The sequence below is a fragment of the Triturus cristatus genome, chromosome 6, assembly GCF_964204655.1.
Source record: "Triturus cristatus chromosome 6, aTriCri1.1, whole genome shotgun sequence".
Taxonomy (NCBI): Eukaryota; Metazoa; Chordata; class Amphibia; order Caudata; family Salamandridae; genus Triturus; species Triturus cristatus.
This window is the reverse complement of record NC_140589.1, coordinates 1,375,400,573-1,375,422,385: the sequence shown is the minus strand read 5'-3', so window position 1 is coordinate 1,375,422,385 and position 21,813 is coordinate 1,375,400,573.

Genomic DNA, 21,813 nt, shown 5'->3' with positions numbered 1-21,813 from the left:
CCATGTCATGAGTGATTTAATATGTGACATCATCACCAGTGCATTGCGGGCGCGCGGGTTATAGTAAGCTCAACTAACTATAACGGGCAAATTTCTCTGGTTTTATATGAGTCAAATGTCCAAGTAATTATAACGTCCCTGAAACCTATGGTTTTTTCAGTGAATTTCTAAGGTTTTTTAAATGCTAATTTCTAACTATAACGTGCCTGACACTGTAGTGATCGACTCGAGGGTGAGTAGAGTTGAATTCGAGTTTATTAGATAAAGCTGCACAGCAGACGAGAGCAATGGTCAACCACCTCCCACACCAACTGCTCTCCTCGCTTGTCTCAACCCCACAGTTCTATTCTTGGTAGCTAGGCAATCATAACATTCCACAGCATATAATACAAGCAATGGTAAACAGCTGTGAACAGGTAATGTATACAAGTGTGGAGTATAACATATCCTCCTTTCTCAATAATGATAAAATATAACCTTGTACCTTTTAACAAACATTCAAAAATAGAAAAGAATAATGTAAATGAATGGAAAGGAAAACAGAAGAACAGAATAATGAAAATAAAAAACAAATAGCATTTTTCCTCCTTCCTTATTAACAATAAAAATATAAACCTATCCATAGAAAGAAGGACAGATAATTTCAAATCCATCACACAAAAAAAACAATTGAGTGAACTTCCTAAGAAAGTGATTAAAGGTAAAACATTACACATCAAAACGGTATCTCATAGGAATAACTTTAGGCCTTGAATCACTTCCTAAGAAAGTGATTAAAGGTAAAACATTACACATAAAAACGGTATCTCATAGGAATAACTTTAGGCCTTGAACTTTTCCTGAGAGCCAATGCAGAAGGAACAGCACTCCCACCATTACCCAACGTAGTAGGAGCAATACTCCCACCACTACTGTACAAATGTGCACCAGTGGTGGAAACATCATGAGCATTCCTAACCTTTACAATTTTGCTGACATTCCACCATTTACCTCCTTCGACTTGCACAGAGTTCCTATCCAACCTAGTGACAGAAATGGGAGAACCAAACTTGCTTTCACCCTTTCTTACGTGCACTGGCGACCTAACTCGAACCAGGTCTCCTACCATTAGAGGTACAATCTTCACACCTCTTTTATTATCAAACCAAGATTTTTGCTTGGACTGAGAATTGGAAACATTCTCTTTGACTAACAGCATAAGACTGTCAATATCCGGCACAGATTTAATCCACTTGTTCAACAAGCCGGCTTAAAACTTGTATTAGGCTTCCTTCCTCTTAGTAAGTCGAAAGGAGAAACTTTAGTTGTGGAATGTGGAGTGGTCCTGTAGAACCACAACATACTATTAAGGGAGTTAACGATATCACAGTTACATGACTTGGCCCAATTGATGCAATCACCCACCACCCTGTTCATTCTCTCAACCAGACCATTTGACTGGGAATGATAAAGCGAGCTTTTGGCATGTTGAATATTACATGAACTAAGAAAAGAATCAAATTCACTGCTAGTAAACTGTGAACCATTATCAGTGATCATAGTGCCAGGAAAACCCTCCCTCAAAAACAGATCTTTCAAAAACACAATAATGTTATTGGTAGAGGCTTCTTTATCAAGTTTTAATTCAGGTCATTTTGATGCATAATCAACAAGGACCAGAGTAAAACGACATCCCCCAGGCAGAATCTCTAAAGCTCCCATGACGTCTAAGCCAACTTTGGACCATGGCTCAGATGGACATTCAATAGGCAGAAGAGGAGGAGTGAAAGTTTTTAAACCCTTGTCAGCAGATTTACAAATGTGACAGTGGCTGACAACATTATCAATATCACTATCCATAGCGGGCCACCAAAAGAATTCACGAACACGTCTTTTTGTGAGTGTGGAACCCAAATGTCCCTCATGAGCTTTAAGAATGATGTCATTCCTAAGACTTTGAGGAGTGATGAGCTTTTCCCCCCTTAACGAAACACCATCTTCTAGAGAAATTTCTGTTTCAACTTTCCAAAAAGGTTGCAGAGAATAAGGAAGAGCACGTTCCCTTGGCCAACCTGACCTAACAAAACCACACACACGTTGAAGAATATCATCATCAGAAAGAGCTTTAATCCAACCTTCAGCAGACTGAATCCCCTGCTCAACTAAATCATGTGAAGCTACTAAACAATCATCGGAATCTTCTTCACCAACTTGGTTAAATGAATTCTCATATTTGTCATCCTTTACAGGAAAACGAGGAAGAGAATCTGCTCTGAGATTTCTTCCTCCAGCGATATGTACCACATCAAAATGGTACTGCATAAGACGTGAGACCATACGAAGAATCCTAGGGGAACAACATTTGTTACTTCCACCCCCAAGAATAGAAATAAGAGGTTTGTGGTCAGTTTTCAATAAAAACCGCCTTCCCCAAATGTAGGGTCAAAATTTTTCGATTGCCCACAAACAAGCCAAAAGTTCTTTCTCTATGACTGAATACTGGAGTTCACCACCTCTCAACACCCTTGATGCAAAAGCGATTGTGTTCTCCCCTTTTGAACTATCTTGAGTGAGGACAGCGCCTAATCCTACTTGACTGGCGTCAACCGTGACACAAGAGGATAAAACAGGATCAAAGGGCTTTAAAGCGTTGCTCTTAACAAGAGAGTGCTTTACAAACTGCAAAGCCGTTTCACATTGAGACGACCACTCGAATGAAGAACCTTTGTAAAGTAAGGAACTGATGGGCCTAACAATGGTCACATAATTTGGTATAAACTTTGAATAAAATTCCAATAAACCAAGAAGCGACTTTACACCACTTTTGTCGCACGGCTTTGGAGCTTTACTAATAGCTTCAAGTAATCCTTGTCTTGGTTTGATCCCATCACCTGAAATACGGTGACCTAAATATTCAATTTCCTCAGTAAGGAACATGCCTTTTTCTGGTTTAACAACAACACCATGATCTTGGAAAGTCAAGAGTACCTTCTCAAGTATAGAATTATGAGTTGCACTGTCTTTAGAATGTATCAGAACGTCGTCTTGAAAAACGAGTACACCTGAAAACCCTCCCAACATATTTTGCATGACACGCTGAAAAACTGAAGCCGCAGAGGCGAGACCAAAGGGCATGCGTTTGTACTGAAAAGTACCTAAAGGAGATACAAACGCAGTGAGTGGACGAGATTCAGGTTCCAGTTCGATTTGGTGGTAAGCACCTGCTAGATCCAGTTTTGAGAAAATTCTAGACCCTCTAACACTTGCAAAAAGATCAGAAATCTTAGGTAATGGGTGGGAGTCGACCCAGAATTCCTTATTAAGAGATCTTAAGTCAATGCAAACGCGCAATTTCCCCCATTTTTTGCGTGCGATGACCAAAGGTTAAAGCCAGAGAGAGGATTCAGTGGGCTCAATGATTCCTAGATCGCAGAATGACTTAAGTTCTCTTTCTAGATCTTCTCGCACACTGAAAGGTACACCTCTCAATTTATGCTTGACAGGGAGTGCTCCATCTTTCACTAGAATTGTGTGTCTGAACCCTTTAATAGTACCTAACCCCTCACTAAAAACCGAAGGAAAACGTTTACTCCATTGACACAATTGTAGATCATCAGACACCAGGAGCACCTGTTCGGCAGTACCAGGTTTAAGAATCATCTTGAAAAGACCTTGATGGTACCACCCCAAAATATTAAGTCCTTTTACTGCCACATACACCTTCCCAGTAATTATCCTGTTTCTGAATACAAGATCATCCTCAAAGAACCACAGGAGGTCTATTTTCCGTCCCTCATAAGAAACTGGTGAACGGTCTGTAGGTTGAAGGGGTCTTTCTCCCCAAGTTTTGGAAAACAGATCTTGAGTAATCATGGTCATTTTTGCACCTGAATCGACTAAAAGATTGAGTGGTTTTCCCACCACAATAATCTCGGCAATAGGATCAACACACTCACTTGATTCATCAATCGTGGCCACAGATTCATTTGTAACAGATACAACTTCAGGATCAGAGTCTTGATCTGACTCCATAACACAGGCAACAGATCTTCTGTTAAATTTACGCTTCATGCATACTTTTGCAAAGTGTCCAATCTTCTTGCAATAATTGCAAGTTACATTAGCTCCACGACACTTAGCACCTTTAATGTGGGGTGGATTTCCACATCGATAGCACATTTGCCTTGAATTTTGACATTCCACAGTACTTTTACCAGGGTTTGAATATTTATGTGCACTGCTCTTCGGCATAGATAACTTGTTATCACTAGCTTTGACTTTAATATTAGAAGCGACCACATTTACAGTATCAGTGGGTTTTTCCTCTACCTCCTTTAAGGATACTTGTGACGTTTCAATGCTCTTTGCGATTTTCACAGTCTCATCTAGAGAAGGATTGGCTAACGAAAGCGGTTTTTGACGGATTTGCTTGTCTCTACAGTGGCAGACGAATTGATCACGGATTAGTTGGTCAGTGAATGCTTCGAATTGGCAAAAGAAGCAAGTCTACGTAATGCAGAAATGTAAGAGTCAACATCTTCGTTTTCAGATTGGTATCTTTTAAGAAATTTATGACGTAATACCATTAAACTGGGTTGTTTGTCAAACCTGGTCTTCAGCTTTAGTATAGTGTCCTGATAAACATCCACTACATCATCAGGCAAATGAACAATTTCTGGCTAGTGTTTGAAAATGGAGCGCCCCTCAAAACCAAGTGAATGTAGCAGTAGCCATTTTTTCCGTTCACTGTTGAATCTTGATGCACCTATTGCTCCCATATACGTTTGAAAAGCATCAAACCAAATCTCCCACCTTACAGGTGGTTCTCCAGGAGATTCAAGGAAAGAAGGAGGAGGAGCAACAGATTGCATAGTGAAAACTATGTAAGGTTAAATATTGCGTCACCCACGGGAACAAGAGAAAAGTGAACTTACGAAAAGAACAAAAAAAAAAACTGTAAAATTAAATATTTAGAAATGACCTTGTCACTACTAGAAGAAGCACATGGAGCCAATTTGTAAATGCTTGCTTGGAACAGCACGACCAAAATATAAACGTATATGAATTGCCGTGGTAAAATAAACCCTTACTGAAAAATGAAGTAAAATAGAGTCAGAGCACAATGGTGTGTGAATCACCGTGAATAGAATCAGACTTCATGAAAACAAAACGTAGACTGTATGAGACGTGTGGATCATCGTTGTTCTGTAAGTATTTTTGAACTAGCCAGCGTTTACAAGGAAGCTGTGTGAATCACCGTAGAATAAATCACACACAACGTAGTAGATTTAGGACAGCTGGCAACCTTTGACTGAGAGATCTGAAACGCACTCGCAGATAAGCGCAGCGTTACCGGGTTGCTAGGATGCAGTGCCCTGACGTAGGAGGTGTTTTCTTTTCCGTGCACAAGGACGGTTGCCAAGCAACTGATGAGGGATTTGCTGTACATGCGCGTGTTGGAGAAAATGCCTCAATTTTGACAAAAACGCCAATAGAGAAAGAAACAGGAGACGTCTCAAAAATACTCCGATGGGACTCTGGAGGCATGCGAAAATCGAAGGGGCATTTTTCAAGAGAATCTGAAACACCCTTTCGCTGAATAGTTAAACGCCCTTTCCGCCCTCTCGGCACCGTCTTCTCGAGTGCACAACGCGTAGAGCAGCCGATTTCCGATGAGTTTTTCAAACATCGAGAAACTGGGACAGTCTTACCGCATGGCAGGGAGAAGACAAGAGTCCATGGCCTTCAATGCTTGAAAGTAGTTGCACGCAGGGTAGAGCATGTTGCTGTGCAGCCTGAAACGATTGTCGCCAAGAATAGTAGTGATCGACTCGAGGGTGAGTAGAGTTGAATTTGAGTTTATTAGATAAAGCTGCACAGCAGACGAGAGCAATGGTCAACCACCTCCGACACCAACCGCTCTCCTCGCTTGTCTCAACCCCACAGTTCTATTCTTGGTAGCTAGGCAATCATAACATTCCACAGCATATAATACAAGCAATGGTAAACAGCTGTGAACAGGTAATGTATACAAGTGTGGAGTATAACAGAAACCTATTTTATTTTCAGTGAATTTCTAAGGTTTTTTAAATGCTAATTTCTAACTATAATGCCCCTGAAACCTATGGCTTTTTTCAGTCAATTTCAAAAAAAATTTAAATGCTAATTTCTAATTATAATGTTCATAAAACCTATGTTTTTCTCAGTCATTTTGAAAAAAAGTGATATTTTGTAACTTTCATATCCTAAAAATTGTTTTTGTATTTTTTTATTTAATAATTAATGGCTTCTTGTTTTTTAAATATTAAACAACTACATACAGTATCAAAGGGAGCCCAGCCCAGAGCCACATCTGAAGACCAACACATGTCATAGACCTACTGATCAAGCAGCTTCGACACCCAAGAACGCCACAACAGCCACCATCACCCCCAGGACCCCCCCTCTACCACCGAGGCAGCGCAGAACAAGACAGCGGACTTTCCGAAAACGACTTGGACCCTCAGCCACACAATAGATGAATATTGGGACAGGTGTGAACAAACTATATGTGAAGGAAGCAATTCACCCATGAATAACAATGCACACAATGTAAAATGTAGCGGTGATGTGCTGGACACGTCTCAGTATGCAGAACACACACCTCTCCATGTGCACAAATACTACTGGTGTTTGTAGTGTTGTGGACAGTAGACCGAAAGATGTTACGTCAAACACTAGGGATGATCTCACTCATGTAACTGTATCGTCCCCCCCTGTAAGCATAAGCGTAACCGGAGTGGGCTGGTCCAACGTACGCCACTTCAGCGTAGCAGTGTGAAAAATATGCCGGGGCTCTGGGCATGGTTCACTTGTGAACTGTGAACACCAACGACTGTGTCAGAGCTGCAGGCCTCACACTGCCACGAGGCTGCCGCCATGACCGTGGGTCTCCTCAACACAGGCCCCCTGCGAACCCAGTGGCACAGCACCGCAGACTTATCTCTGTACAGACTACTGCCTTCGATCTACACTGCAGACAGCAGGCATCACAATTCAGATGGAGTAGCGATTGCATATGATGCATTCCAGTACTCAAGACACATTCCTCCCAGTGCGGCCCTCTCGGACCATGCATCATGCTAGGGTGCGCACATGCTGAGCGCCAAAGGTACCACTAACTCAGTGCACCACAAGTCATCGACAGGTGGCCTTACTGAGGCAGAATTCAATAGACAAAAGACATTGCTCAGAGTGCGGCCCCCCGGACCATGCATCATCGCAGGATACGTACACGCTGAGCTCCAAAGGTACTACTAACTCAGTGCACCATAAGTCATCGCCATGTGGCCTTATTGAGGCTGAATCCAATAGACAAAAGACATTGCTTCCAGTGCGGCCCCCCGGACCACGCATCGTCGCAGGGTACGTACATGCTGAGCGCCAAAGGTACTACTAACTCAGTGCTCCATAAGTCATCGCAAGGAAGAGTGAACAGTTTTAAGTCAGCAGTGAAGCATACTATCACTTGAAAATCACCCAAAAATACTTATAATATAAAAAGAACACAAGAATCGAAGTACATTAATGATTACAAGCCAGTAATTTTGAAGATGTGGAATGCAAATATGGACATTCAATATGTTGCAGATAACTCAATTACTGTTCCTCGCATACTATCCAAATAGAAGTCCATACCTGGAAAACATATGTCTATATGAAATACTGCAACATTATAGTTTTAGAAAAAATGTTACAGAAAAATAAATGAAGGGAAATATGCTGTAATTGGAATTGATGGATGTTTCCTAAAGAATGCCGAAGGAAATTTGATTAATCAAAGGAAATTAAGTTGTGATACTCCAGATAAGAGAGAGTTTTTGTATTTAGCTCTTCTGCAACTCTTCAAACCTTGGAGGACAGAAATGGAATTACTTGGAGATTTTGACTGCTATGAAGATTCTTTCAAAGCATGTAAAGACATTGCTACCAGTGAGGCCCGCCCGGACCACGCATCATCGCAGGGTGCGCACATGCTGCTTGCATCAGGGGCCACTAACTCACTGCACCACACGTCATCGCCACATGGACTTATTGAGAAAGAATTCAACGCAAATCGCAACACATGGTGCCACTAACCCTGTTCAACACAAGCTGAACGATCCCACATGTGGAACTGTGTCCTGAGTCCTGAATGGCAGTGACCCCAAGTCCGTGGCAGCGACCACAGCAGCATACTCCCTTTGATCAGTTAGGCATATTTCCATATGCAAGGCTGGTGACACGTGGTGCCACTAGCCCTGTTCAACACAAGTCGAACAATCCCACATGTGGAACTGTGTCCTGAGTCCTGAATGGCAGTGACCCCAAGTCTGTGGCAGCGATCACAGTACCGGATTCCCTTTGATCAGTTAGGCATATTTCCATATGCAAGGCCGGCGACACGTGGTGCCACTAACCCTGTACAACACAAGGCGTGACACGTGGTGCCAATAACCCTGTTCAACAAACGACGATCCCACATGTGGAACTGTGTCCTGAGTCCTGAATGGCAGTGACCCCAAGTACGTGGCAGCGACCACTGCACCAGACTCCCTTTGATCAGTTAGGCATATTTCCATATGCAAGGCCGGCGACACTTGGTGCCACTAACCCTGTTCAACACAATCCGATCCCACATGTGGAACTGTGTCCTGAGTCCTGAATGGCAGTGACCCCAAGTCCGTGGCAGTGACAATAGCAGCATACTCCATTTGATCAGTTAGGCACATTTCCATATGCAAGGCTGGCGACACGTGGTGCCACTAAGCCTGTTCAACACAAGCCAATCCCACATGTGGAACTGTGTTCTAAGTCCTGAATGGCAGTGACCCCAACTTCGCGGCAGCGACAGCAACACCAGACTCCCTTCGATTAGTGACACGTATTTGCATATGGAAGGTCGGTGACACGTGATGCCACTGAACCTAAACTGCTCAGGCCGGTGGGGCCACCAACCTAAACATGTGGCTGTGGCCCTTGCTCACCGCTACCTCTGGCCTACACTGCGGTCAGCTGGACTCACAAATCAGATACAGTCGCGATTGCAGATGACGCAGTAGGCAACAGACATAGCTCCCACTGCGGCCCATCCGCACCAAGCAGCATCACGGGCTCATACACTTCGATAGTGTATTATATACATATTTTATCTTTTCATGATACGCCTACACTGCGGTCAGTAGGGCTCACAATTAAAATTAAATCTTGATTAATTAATTACAGATTCCACTAGGCAAGTAACTATCACAGGCCTAAAACCTACATAATATCCTTTTAGTATCCTTGCTTCAAGAACTTTTTTATATCAGTTATAGCTTTAGGACAATCAACAAATTAATCTTCAAGTGCAAACAAACACTCAATAACACTCTACACTGCGGGCAACAGAGCTTGCAATTAGAATTTTTGACACGTGGTGCCACTAACCCTGTTCAACACAGGCCGCCACAAGTGGTGCCACTAACCTTGTTCAGCACAAGCCGATCCAACATGTGGAACTGTGTCCTGAGTCCTGAATGGCAGTGACTCCAACTTCGTGACAGTGACCACAGCACCAGACTCCCTTTGATCAGCCAGGCATATTTCCATATGCAAGGCCGACGACACGTGGTGCCACTAACCCTGTACAACACAAGGCGCGACACGTGGTGCCACTAACCCTGTTCAATACAAGCCGAACCCACATCTGGAACTGTGTCCTGAGTCCTGAATGACAGTAACCCCAACTTCGTGGCAGCGACCACAGCACCAGACTCCCTTCAGCTTATTTGTTGTTGTTTTGTTTAAATACATTATTTTATATGTAAATCTATAAATGACTAAGATTCTTGTTTGTCCAACAACACAGGAATAATTCTGGGCCAAGGAGGTTGTTGGGGGTATGTTGGTAATGTGGGAAGAGGGTGTGTTACCTGCTGATGTGGGGAGAGGCAGCGTGAAAAGGGTATCTCTCACAGAAAAAACTCCAGTATGTTTTCAGAAATGCCTCGGACAGATGCCAGCTGACGGACTGAATCACAAAATGGCTTTTCAATGCTTATGTAGTGTGACTTATGAACAGTTCGCACCCAGGCTCGCAGAGGGACAACTGCGGCCCATCCGGTCGACTCACAGGCGCAGTACTATGAGCCATCCGCTCCCCAAGAAACAGCAGCGTGGTAGATCGCAGAGGTACAGGCACATCAGCGTTCTAGCTCGCAAAGGTAGAGAGCTGTGAGCTGATGGACTGGCTTCTAACGCTATAGCTGCAAAGTGGTGATGTTGGGAAGAGGGAGCGTGAAAGGGTTATCTCGCACAGACAGAGTTCCGGCATATTAAATTGCCCCCGGGACCTTTCTTTTATATTTTCAAGTCAAGTCAAGAAAGTCTTTATTGCGAATATTTCATCATAAAAGACATGCTAAAACATTGATACAAGTTAAAAACATACAAACATATGTTACACCAATATACATAAAATCCTATAAATAAGTTTCCACTTTTAAAAACACCAATATTAAGAAAAGTATTAAATGTACAAAAATTGCAAAGACTTGATATATTTAAAACTAATGTCCTAACAGACTATACAATGTTATGTACAAAATATTTAGGGACTAAAGCTCCGACTGCGTAAGAGCCATGCCCAACTTAAATACTTGGCCACACCAATAATCACAAAACTTGAAGTATCAGATTTCAATATTCTGCTAGCAATAGATGCTGTTCTAACTCCAAGTTTGCGACAGACAGGGCGTAACCACAACCTTCTTGGGTGAATATACTCCGGGCAGACGTAGAGGAAATGATCTACAGTTTCTGTCATATCCTCACAATGGGGACATTTATCATTACCCGGGGTAGACCAACTTTTAGTGAAGGAACGTAGTGGTAGGGTGCCTAATCTAAATTGATGGTAGAGCTTCCTGTCCTGCAGTTTTGTGATTATATCCCAATAATCCTCAAGATAGGGGTCTTCTTTATTGGTCAAGTATAGTATGGTCAGAGGACCTCCGGTCACAGAGGCAAAACGCTTGTCTTTGACCCACTGCCAGAATCTGTCCCTAAAGATCTTTTTCTGGGGAAAAACAGCCATCTCAGGATTAGATCACAACTCACCCATTCCCATATCGGTCAGGATAGCTTTAATTTCGAACAACCAACTGATTCTGTGGGAACCCCTAAGGTTTTTAACTTCAATCAAAGCGTTAGCGTAAGAGGACAGCTCAGGTGTTGTCCACAGACGTCACCAAAATGCCAGTGGCCTAAACCGCACCATGTCCTCAATAGGGTGACATCCCAAATCAAATAGAAGGGGCATGTGTGGGGAAGATTGTGGTAACCCTATTGCAGACCTGAGAAATTTGTTTTGAGCCAATCTCAGCGGGTTCAAATTCCCAAACCCCCACAGTTCAGCACCATACATGACCGCTGGTAGGATTTTGGACCTATAGATTTTAATCAGGGGAGCCATAGGTTTGGCTAACGAAAGCCTATGTTCCCTAAGTAATGCTCCACCCAGTTGAATATGTTTAAGGGTATAGTGGTCAATCTGGGTCTTCCAGCTAAGATTGTCAGAGAAGATAACCCCCAAGTAGGTGAAAGTAGAAGTCTGTTCCAATGTTGCTCCTCCCATTTCGACCCTGGCCCTAACCGGTCTGGTTAGACCATAAATTTGGTCTTCCCCACATTGACCTCAAGCTCATGTTCGCGGCAGAACAACTCGAAGCGGGTCAGTGTTAGCTGGAGCCCCTGACGCGTTTTTGAAATTAGGAGGGTATCGTCCATGTGGGCGCATCAGTCGGAAAATCTGAGAAATAGTCAATTACCCCATTAATAAACAGGCAAAAGAGGGTAGGGGCCAAGACACAGCCTTGTCTTACCCCCTTGGACACCTCAAATCTAGACGAAACCTCCCCTGGTTTCCCCCAGCGGACCTGGGCATAAGCAGAATCATGTAATCTAATCAACAGCCTCAGTAAACCAGATGGCATGGACAAGGCCTGGAGAACTTCCCAGAGTTTGAATCTTGAGACAGAGTCAAATGCAGACTTAAGGTCCACAAAGGCGGCATAAAGCATGCCACCCTCAAGAAATACTTCCTTTCAGTATAAAAGCCTGGTCAATGGTTCCAACATGTGATCGAAAGCCCGCCTGTAGTGGGGTTAAAATATTAATCTCAGAAATCCAATTCTGGATGCGACCCAGTAAAAGGCGAGCAATAATGTTTTGGGCAGCATCTATGAGGCTGATTGGGCAGTAATTGGCCGGGGCAAAGCGATCACCTTTCTTGTAGAACGGCAATATCTCCGCCCCAAACCAAGTATCCGGAATCAGCGCACCGCCAGCCAGGGCGTTAGCAAGAATGGTTAGATAGGGAGTCCAGAGGTCCAGGTTCTGCTTAAAAAGATCAGCAGGAATGCAATCAGGACCCGGGGCTTTACCACTTGGAAGAGACTTCAGGATTGCCTTGACCTCACTTGGGGCAAACCGTAGCTCTTCCATATCAGCATCAAAACACAAAACTCTGTCTGGACTCTCACCAGACTGGAACTGACTTTCAAAAAAGGAAACCCACTGGGCAGGTTCGACATGATTTACCGGAATCATATCCTGTGGGTTCTTGCCCCATATAAGAAGGGACCAAAATTGGCACATACTCCTACACTCACAAGCCTCGTATAACTCCCTCCATTGATTTTCGTCCCAGTTCTTCTTGGCTTTTATTTGGGCAAGTTTATACGCGGCTCTACAGCTCCTAATGCTTTCTGGTATCCTGGATTTAATAGCTAGTGAGAGGGCTTTACGAGAATCTTTACAGCTAATATCAAACCAAGAGCTATCTCCCAAGGATTTATATTTGCTGTTAACAGGGATGCTCTTGACAAAAAAAGATTTAAGACCTGCAAATAAGTCTCTGTGAATATCCGGTATACTACACTTAACCCCGTCATTGGTCACACAACTAGTCAATTTATCCATAGCTATAGTAACCTAGGGCTTTATGTAGGTAAATTACATTTACCGATTCTTAAATACCGAATTTTACCGATTCGGTATTTATGAATCGGTAAATGCAATGTAGGTAAAAAAATACCGATTCGGTAAGTGTCGGTATTTTAGAATCGGTATTTACCGATTCGGTAATGGTAACCTGTATCTCATTGATTCCTATGGGCCAGGAGGCCCATAGGGATCAATGGGAAGCCAGTTACCATTACCGAATCGGTAAATACCGAATCGGTAATGGGGGGAGCTCAATCAAGGGTGGCAGGGTGTCACATTGACACCCTGTTGCACCCCTGATTCCTGCATGTGTGCACATGTGGCACACATACATGCCCTGAGGGCATGTGTGTCTGCCACATTGCACACATCTAAGGGCTAAAAAATGCATTTACTGAGTCATTCGTCATTTACCACCAACTTTCAGTTGGTGGTAAATAACGAATCCCCACACCCACCACACACTCCCCCTACATCTCATTTCTGTATTCGGTATTTACCGAATCGGTAAAATTACCGATTCGGTAATTTTACCGATTCGGTAATTTTACCGATTCGGTAAATTACCGAATACAGAAATGATCCCCCTACATATCAAAAGCCTAAATACCAGTCGGTAACGGTATAATTACCGAAAATCGGCCGTTACCGACCGGTATTGGGCTACCTACATACGGCCCCAAATTCCTAATGGCTTCCTGTACAAAAGCATTAGAATCAATCTTGGGCCAACGAACCCTTCTCTGATCATTAGATAAGATGGCATGCGCTTGCACAACACAACCATCATCAATTGGCGGGCCGTTAAAACTGCTATCTGATAGGAGCAGCGTCAGGGGATTGTGGTCACTTTCTATCCTGTCGGTCACCACCATATCGATAACAGCCGGCCACAACTCACAGTTAACCAAAATATAGTCTATTCTACTACCATTTATATTTTCACTCGATGCAAGAAAGCGTGCTTTCTGGACCATGACCTTTCTCCCTACCAAACGTGGCATAATTCAGTTCAGCATTTTGACCTGTAGCCTTGTCTAAAGTTTCCTATGGAAAATCCATTGAGATAACACGTTTTCACAACCCCACATAGCTACCTGACGCAGGTGTACTCGCTGTTGGTGTGCAGATCAGTGTTCTAGTTGTCAACCTGTCACAGCCACTCCCTGAGGGCAGGTTTGCACACACACCACACCCATCCGGCACATGCGTCACAGGCCATGTGACCACGCAAATATAATGCATCCACAACGTCACATCCTTTATTGCCGGTGGTGACTGGATGGCAGACGCACACGGGTCTCAATAATAAAGAGTCCATTAAAAGTTGCGCAGAGGGTTAGTCGCACCCTGAGCTGTATGGCCGTCAGGGGCCTACTACCACATGGTGCGGACTTGACTTGCACAGGGTTAGTGCCACCCGAAACTGATGTGGCCGTCAGAGGTCTACCACCACGTGGCGCAGACTTGAGTTATACAGGGTTAGTCGCACCATAAGTTGTATGGCCATCAGCGGCCTACCACCACGTGGCGCTCACTTGCATTGCACAGGGTTAGCGGCACCCAAAGCTGATGTGGTCTCCGCCATTGATGACTCAGGACTCAGCGACATGTGTGGGATCTGCCGGGCCGTGGAGAAGCTGATATGGTCTCAGCCATTCCTGACTCAGGACTCAGCGACATATGTGAGATCTGCCGGGCCGCGAAGTTTTGAGGGTCACGTGGAGTACACACTCCGGTGGCAGCAGGTAATTATTTGGTCATGGATGCGCAGGGGTGGCAGTATCTCTCTCTCGCTCTCTCTCACTTCCCTCTCTTCACTCTCTCTCTCACTCTCTTCCTTCCTTTCCTTCTCTTTCTCTATCTCCCTTCTCCCTTTCTCACTCCCTTTCTTTCTTTCCTTCCCTCTCTTTTTCTCTCTGGCTTTTTTTCCTTCTCTGTGTCTCGCTCCTTTGATATGCACATTGCACACGTCTTTATTTTGTGCTTTTCTTTCTAGGATGTGTCGTCGACATTCATGGTCCCGACAGGAGTCTTCCGCCTTGTTGTTTTGTGTTCATTTTGTTAAATTTTCTTTATCCTTTTATATATACGTTTACGAAAAAGAAAAAAAGAAAAAAAAATCAATAAAGTTTTGCTATGTGACTCTTTCTCGTTCTTATTACTGTTATTTGGTGGTATCCACAATGGTGTTAAATTTTTGGGCAGTGCAGTTATCGCGGGAATGCTGGTGATGTCTGCAGTTTGCACCAGCTTCTGAATAGTGTGTTAGATTTATCTCAACTGTAGTTGCAATAAAGTGCTGATAATGAGATGCAGAGTAGGCGTTCCTTTGTGATTTATTCTAAATACTAAAATCCTGTATTGAATTGCGCTGTGGTAGTGGGTGCATTTAGAGTGTACACACAAAATCAATGAAGAAATCTCATTGTATTTATGTTGATTGGGAATAGTGGGTCAGGTGCTGGATCTTGACGGGATCCACTGCCCAGTTCATTTATTTTTCTGTACACGAAAAAACCACATCACAACTTTCACAACGAAAGGCAAAAACTGCGATGTGAAACAAATTCCGGCGATAAGCCGCGTTAGCATCAGAAACTTTACACCTGCTTTCTGCTGGTGTTAAGCAGGACCACTACCTGCAGCATGAAAGAGAACACAGCCTAGAGCCACACCTGAACACCCACAGGTGCCATAGAGTCAATGAGCAGGATACAAGGATACCCATGAAGGCCATACCACTCATCACAACCACCCCAGGACCGCCAACGCCCCCGAACCCCATCTGAGCAAGTATGTCCATGTGGTCATTGTGTTAGCATGATAGGCACGGGCCCTGCAACATCAGTGTGCTGTCTTCAGGGGCCATTACCATGTCACCTCAGCGTTGGCAGTGAGCCTGGAGATGTAGCTACGCACGCATCCTCCTGCATGCACAAGCAGGAAAGGGAACGGGGTGTCTCACACATGTCCGTGTTCAAGAAGTGCGGTAAGCATGTCTCTGTGTTCTGGTATGGCAACCACAAGGGCCGCAGCAGTCGATGTTGTAAAGTGGCATGCACCACCTCCAAACGGCAGTGTCACTGTGTGATTGGAATGGCGCAGGACATGCGCGAATAGCCATTAGAAAGGTGTGCCGTAGGAGTGCACAGGATACAACAGCGCAGCGCACAAAGGTGTGGGGGCTCGTGGGAGGGAGGAGCAGCTGGTTGGCAATGTAACACACAGTTAACCTGCCCATGTGCCACGTGCTGGGCATCTCATCTATGATGACCATGGTTGCATACATCCCACAACACCCGCGGCCGGCCTTTGTACACATCCTGTATGAATGCAGCTGGAGAAGTTACTGTAAGGATGAAAGGTTCTTTGTCTGAGCTATCTTGCGCTAACACATCTGCTTCTCCAAGAAAGAACTTGCAAGTGGCCAGCCTCCCCTGACAGATACGATAATATTTGCATCAGTCTCCCACACTACACACTGCCCGATTTGAGAACAACGAGTGGACATCCCACACTCAAAAGTCCTTCGTCGTAGTTAGCGTGCATGAAATGGCCTTCACACGTACTCCCACCACAACCCTGCCCTGCACCCATTGAACACAGACCCGGCTCATTGCACCAAGCTGTGTCATTTAATCCACAAAACTAGCAGATTGCAAGCCAGTGCAGCTACAATCAGAGCCACTGATGCAAAGCAGGGCAGCCCGAACACATGGTCGACTCCATTCACGTCCACCTATACCTTGCACATCTGCTGCATGTCCTGGGTGCACTGCCTTCGGCAGTGCTGCGGATCACTTACCAGCACCATATACAAGTTACTGTGTTCCAAACAAAACTTCCTCCTACTACGTATAGAATGTTGCTGACACTACTTGGACAGGTGTGGCACAGCGCCCAGAGCACATGACTTCACAGCATACGACACACAGTTTGGGCTCACCGTTTCATCCCCAAGTCCAGCAGCAGCTCAATTTAGCAGCATGACACTCTAGGCAATACCTCACTTAATTTCCGTACCCCGCACTTTCAGACCGGTAGGGGTCATTAGTTCAGCGGCTTTATCCCCGAGTCCGGCAGCAGCTCAGCTTACGCCCCCAGCGCCATCAGACCTGTACGAGTGAGTAGTTTGCACTTTACAAATACCGAATTGATTTGATACACGCGAACTTACCTTCGCACTCCCTGTATAACACCCCCTAAGTACCATACACAAGTTACAATGTTCGAATCAAACGTTCCTCCGAGTAGGTATAACTACATGCTGAAACTACTTGCACAGATGTGGCACAGCGGCCAGAGCACATGACTTCACAGCATATGGTACACACAGTTTGGACTTGCGCTTTCAACCCCGAGTCCGGCAGCAGCTCAGCTTAGCAGCATGAGACTCTAGACAATACCTCACATATTTTCCGTACCTCAGCACTTTCAGACCAGTAGGGGTCAGTAGTTCGTCCTAGTAGGTATAAACACATGCTGACACTGCTTCCACAGGTGTGTTGCAACGGAGAGGGCACATGACTTCAAAGTTTGGGCTCACGCTTTAATCCCAGAGTCCCGCAGCAGCTCACCTTAGCAGCATCAGACTCTAGGCAATACCTCACTTAATTTCTGTAGCCCAGCACTTTCAGACCGGTAGGGATGAGTAGTTCACTTTGCACCCCTGTATACCACACCCTAAACACCCCACAGAGGTTACAGTGCTCCTACCCTCCTCTTTCCTACTTTTTTCACCCTTTTTTCCCCTTATTCGCTTCAACAGAACCACAAAGGGGCTGCCAACACTTCCTAGTTGCAACCCCTCGCAGCCAATAAGCAGCAAGCTCATGCTCGTAACGCCTCAGCCAATCAGATGTCAGAATTCCCAAATATCGATATCTGTAAATTTCGATATATTTCTCCAAAACTACTAAATTAATTTACACCAAATAAACAAAAGCGTGCTTTCTAGACCAAGACCCTTCTCCCTGCCAAATTTGGGGTAATTCCGTTCACCCGTTCAACCTGTAGCCTTGTCTAAAGTTTCTTATGGAAATTAATGAAAATACGTTTTGGGACCCCGAATTTTTCTCGGTCCCCCCCTTGACGAATCACCCCCAAACTTTCAACATAGGAGCTGATTTGAACAAAGAATTAGTTTAGAAAATGTCATGAAGATTCATCAAACAACGCCAAAGTTATTATAAGCAAAACAAAAAATTCTCTTCCTATGGAAACTTGGTCCTAACTGTGACTACTTACTGGCGACCGCCAGTAGGTAATTAATTAATATATATATCCCGGTACCGCAGGACTTGATTCAATGTGGTGAGGCGTCTGGGGGCCGGGGAGAAGAGTTTATGCAACAAAGGCGCTAGGATATTTTAAAACTGCACCTATTCACTCCTCTTTTGTTACCAGCACTCACTACGTGATCAAAGAAGTCGAACTCTAAAGCTTACCTAGTCTGCCAAGATGGTGCACCCTGGGAACTGTAGTCCGGAGATGGAGGCTGCAGAGATGCTTTGAGTAATTTGACTCAGCTGGGCTCCAGCCAATGGGAACATGATGTAACCTTCAAAGAGCGTTTTGGTGCAGGGAACTGGTAATTAGGGCATATGATTAAGGCACAACCTGCCGAAACGTGTCATGCCACAACCTTGTTGCATTAAACAAATCTTCCTGGTACCCCACTGTGTCCCTCCGGATTTCTTCTGTGTGGAGTAACCCTTCCTTTGGATATATATATATATATATATACATATATATATATATATATATATATATATATATATATATATATATATATATATATATATATATATATATATATATATATATATATATATATATATATATATATATATATATATAAAAACACCAGAACTTCTCTCCCAGGTAGGAAAAAAGCGACAACTCTGCTCCGGGGATTGGAAGGCAAAATCAGCTGTTTATTATTTTAGCACAGGAAAGCAGGAGCCATGAAACGCTGGGGCAGACGCGTTTCGCATAATAGCTTCTTCAGTGCCGGTTTCGATGGCTGCTTCTTCTTACCGGGGGGCCAAACGAGCAGGTCTAAATACCGTTGGTCACTCCCCATCAGGTGATCTCTCGCCCCTCCTCTCACCACGATGTTAGTGTGTCCTGTGCTACACCCAACCAGGCAGATGCATGCTGGGGCTAGGAGTCCTCAGAGGTAGCCCATACAGTGACGGGGCATATCCTGACCATAAGTAGGGTCCCAACGAGTTGGCAAAGGGTCCCAGCTCCGCCACAGGTACCCAGAATGGTGAAGCCTTCCTGTGTCCCCTTTTCCAGGCAACCCGTGTTGCCTCCTCTCTCCCAAGGTTGGGGGGCGTTGCGAATGCAGTTTAATGCAATACCAAAGTTCACAGGCTTTAGCGTAAAGCACCAGACCGAGAGGGCAGTTGTCACAGTCAGCGCCTGTTGCTGACGTTAAATACAAACACCAGAACTTCTCTCCCAGGTAGGAAAAAAGCGACAACTCTGCTCCGGGGATTGGAAGGCAAAATCAGCTGTTTATTATTTTAGCACAGGAAAGCAGGAGCCATGAAACGCTGGGGCAGACGCGTTTCGCATAATAGCTTCTTCAGTGCCGGTTTCGATGGCTGCTTCTTCTTACCGGGGGGCCAAACGAGCAGGTCTAAATACCGTTGGTCACTCCCCATCAGGTGATCTCTCGCCCCTCCTCTCACCACGATGTTAGTGTGTCCTGTGCTACACCCAACCAGGCAGATGCATGCTGGGGCTAGGAGTCCTCAGAGGTAGCCCATACAGTGACGGGGCATATCCTGACCATAAGTAGGGTCCCAACGAGTTGGCAAAGGGTCCCAGCTCCGCCACAGGTACCCAGAATGGTGAAGCCTTCCTGTGTCCCCTTTTCCAGGCAACCCGTGTTGCCTCCTCTCTCCCAAGGTTGGGGGGCGTTGCGAATGCAGTTTAATGCAATACCAAAGTTCACAGGCTTTAGCGCAAAGCACCAGACCGAGAGGGCAGTTGTCACAGTCAGCGCCTGTTGCTGACGTTAAATACAAACACCAGAACTTCTCTCCCAGGTAGGAAAAAAGCGACAACTCTGCTCCGGGGATTGGAAGGCAAAATCAGCTGTTTATTATTTTAGCACAGGAAAGCAGGAGCCATGAAACGCTGGGGCAGACGCGTTTCGCATAATAGCTTCTTCAGTGCCGGTTTCGATGGCTGCTTCTTCTTACCGGGGGGCCAAACGAGCAGGTCTAAATACCGTTGGTCACTCCCCATCAGGTGATCTCTCGCCCCTCCTCTCACCACGATGTTAGTGTGTCCTGTGCTACACCCAACCAGGCAGATGCATGCTGGGGCTAGGAGTCCTCAGAGGTAGCCCATACAGTGACGGGGCATATCCTGACCATAAGTAGGGTCCCAACGAGTTGGCAAAGGGTCCCAGCTCCGCCACAGGTACCCAGAATGGTGAAGCCTTCCTGTGTCCCCTTTTCCAGGCAACCCGTGTTGCCTCCTCTCTCCCAAGGTTGGGGGGCGTTGCGAATGCAGTTTAATGCAATACCAAAGTTCACAGGCTTTAGCGCAAAGCACCAGACCGAGAGGGCAGTTGTCACAGTCAGCGCCTGTTGCTGACGTTAAATACAAACACCAGAACTTCTCTCCCAGGTAGGAAAAAAGCGACAACTCTGCTCCGGGGATTGGAAGGCAAAATCAGCTGTTTATTATTTTAGCACAGGAAAGCAGGAGCCATGAAACGCTGGGGCAGACGCGTTTCGCATAATAGCTTCTTCAGTGCCGGTTTCGATGGCTGCTTCTTCTTACCGGGGGGCCAAACGAGCAGGTCTAAATACCGTTGGTCACTCCCCATCAGGTGATCTCTCGCCCCTCCTCTCACCACGATGTTAGTGTGTCCTGTGCTACACCCAACCAGGCAGATGCATGCTGGGGCTAGGAGTCCTCAGAGGTAGCCCATACAGTGACGGGGCATATCCTGACCATAAGTAGGGTCCCAACGAGTTGGCAAAGGGTCCCAGCTCCGCCACAGGTACCCAGAATGGTGAAGCCTTCCTGTGTCCCCTTTTCCAGGCAACCCGTGTTGCCTCCTCTCTCCCAAGGTTGGGGGGCGTTGCGAATGCAGTTTAATGCAATACCAAAGTTCACAGGCTTTAGCGCAAAGCACCAGACCGAGAGGGCAGTTGTCACAGTCAGCGCCTGTTGCTGACGTTAAATACAAACACCAGAACTTCTCTCCCAGGTAGGAAAAAAGCGACAACTCTGCTCCGGGGATTGGAAGGCAAAATCAGCTGTTTATTATTTTAGCACAGGAAAGCAGGAGCCATGAAACGCTGGGGCAGACGCGTTTCGCATAATAGCTTCTTCAGTGCCGGTTTCGATGGCTGCTTCTTCTTACCGGGGGGCCAAACGAGCAGGTCTAAATACCGTTGGTCACTCCCCATCAGGTGATCTCTCGCCCCTCCTCTCACCACGATGTTAGTGTGTCCTGTGCTACACCCAACCAGGCAGATGCATGCTGGGGCTAGGAGTCCTCAGAGGTAGCCCATACAGTGACGGGGCATATCCTGACCATAAGTAGGGTCCCAACGAGTTGGCAAAGGGTCCCAGCTCCGCCACAGGTACCCAGAATGGTGAAGCCTTCCTGTGTCCCCTTTTCCAGGCAACCCGTGTTGCCTCCTCTCTCCCAAGGTTGGGGGGCGTTGTGAATGCAGTTTAATGCAATACCAAAGTTCACAGGCTTTAGCGCAAAGCACCAGACCGAGAGGGCAGTTGTCACAGTCAGCGCCTGTTGCTGACGTTAAATACAAACACCAGATATATATATAT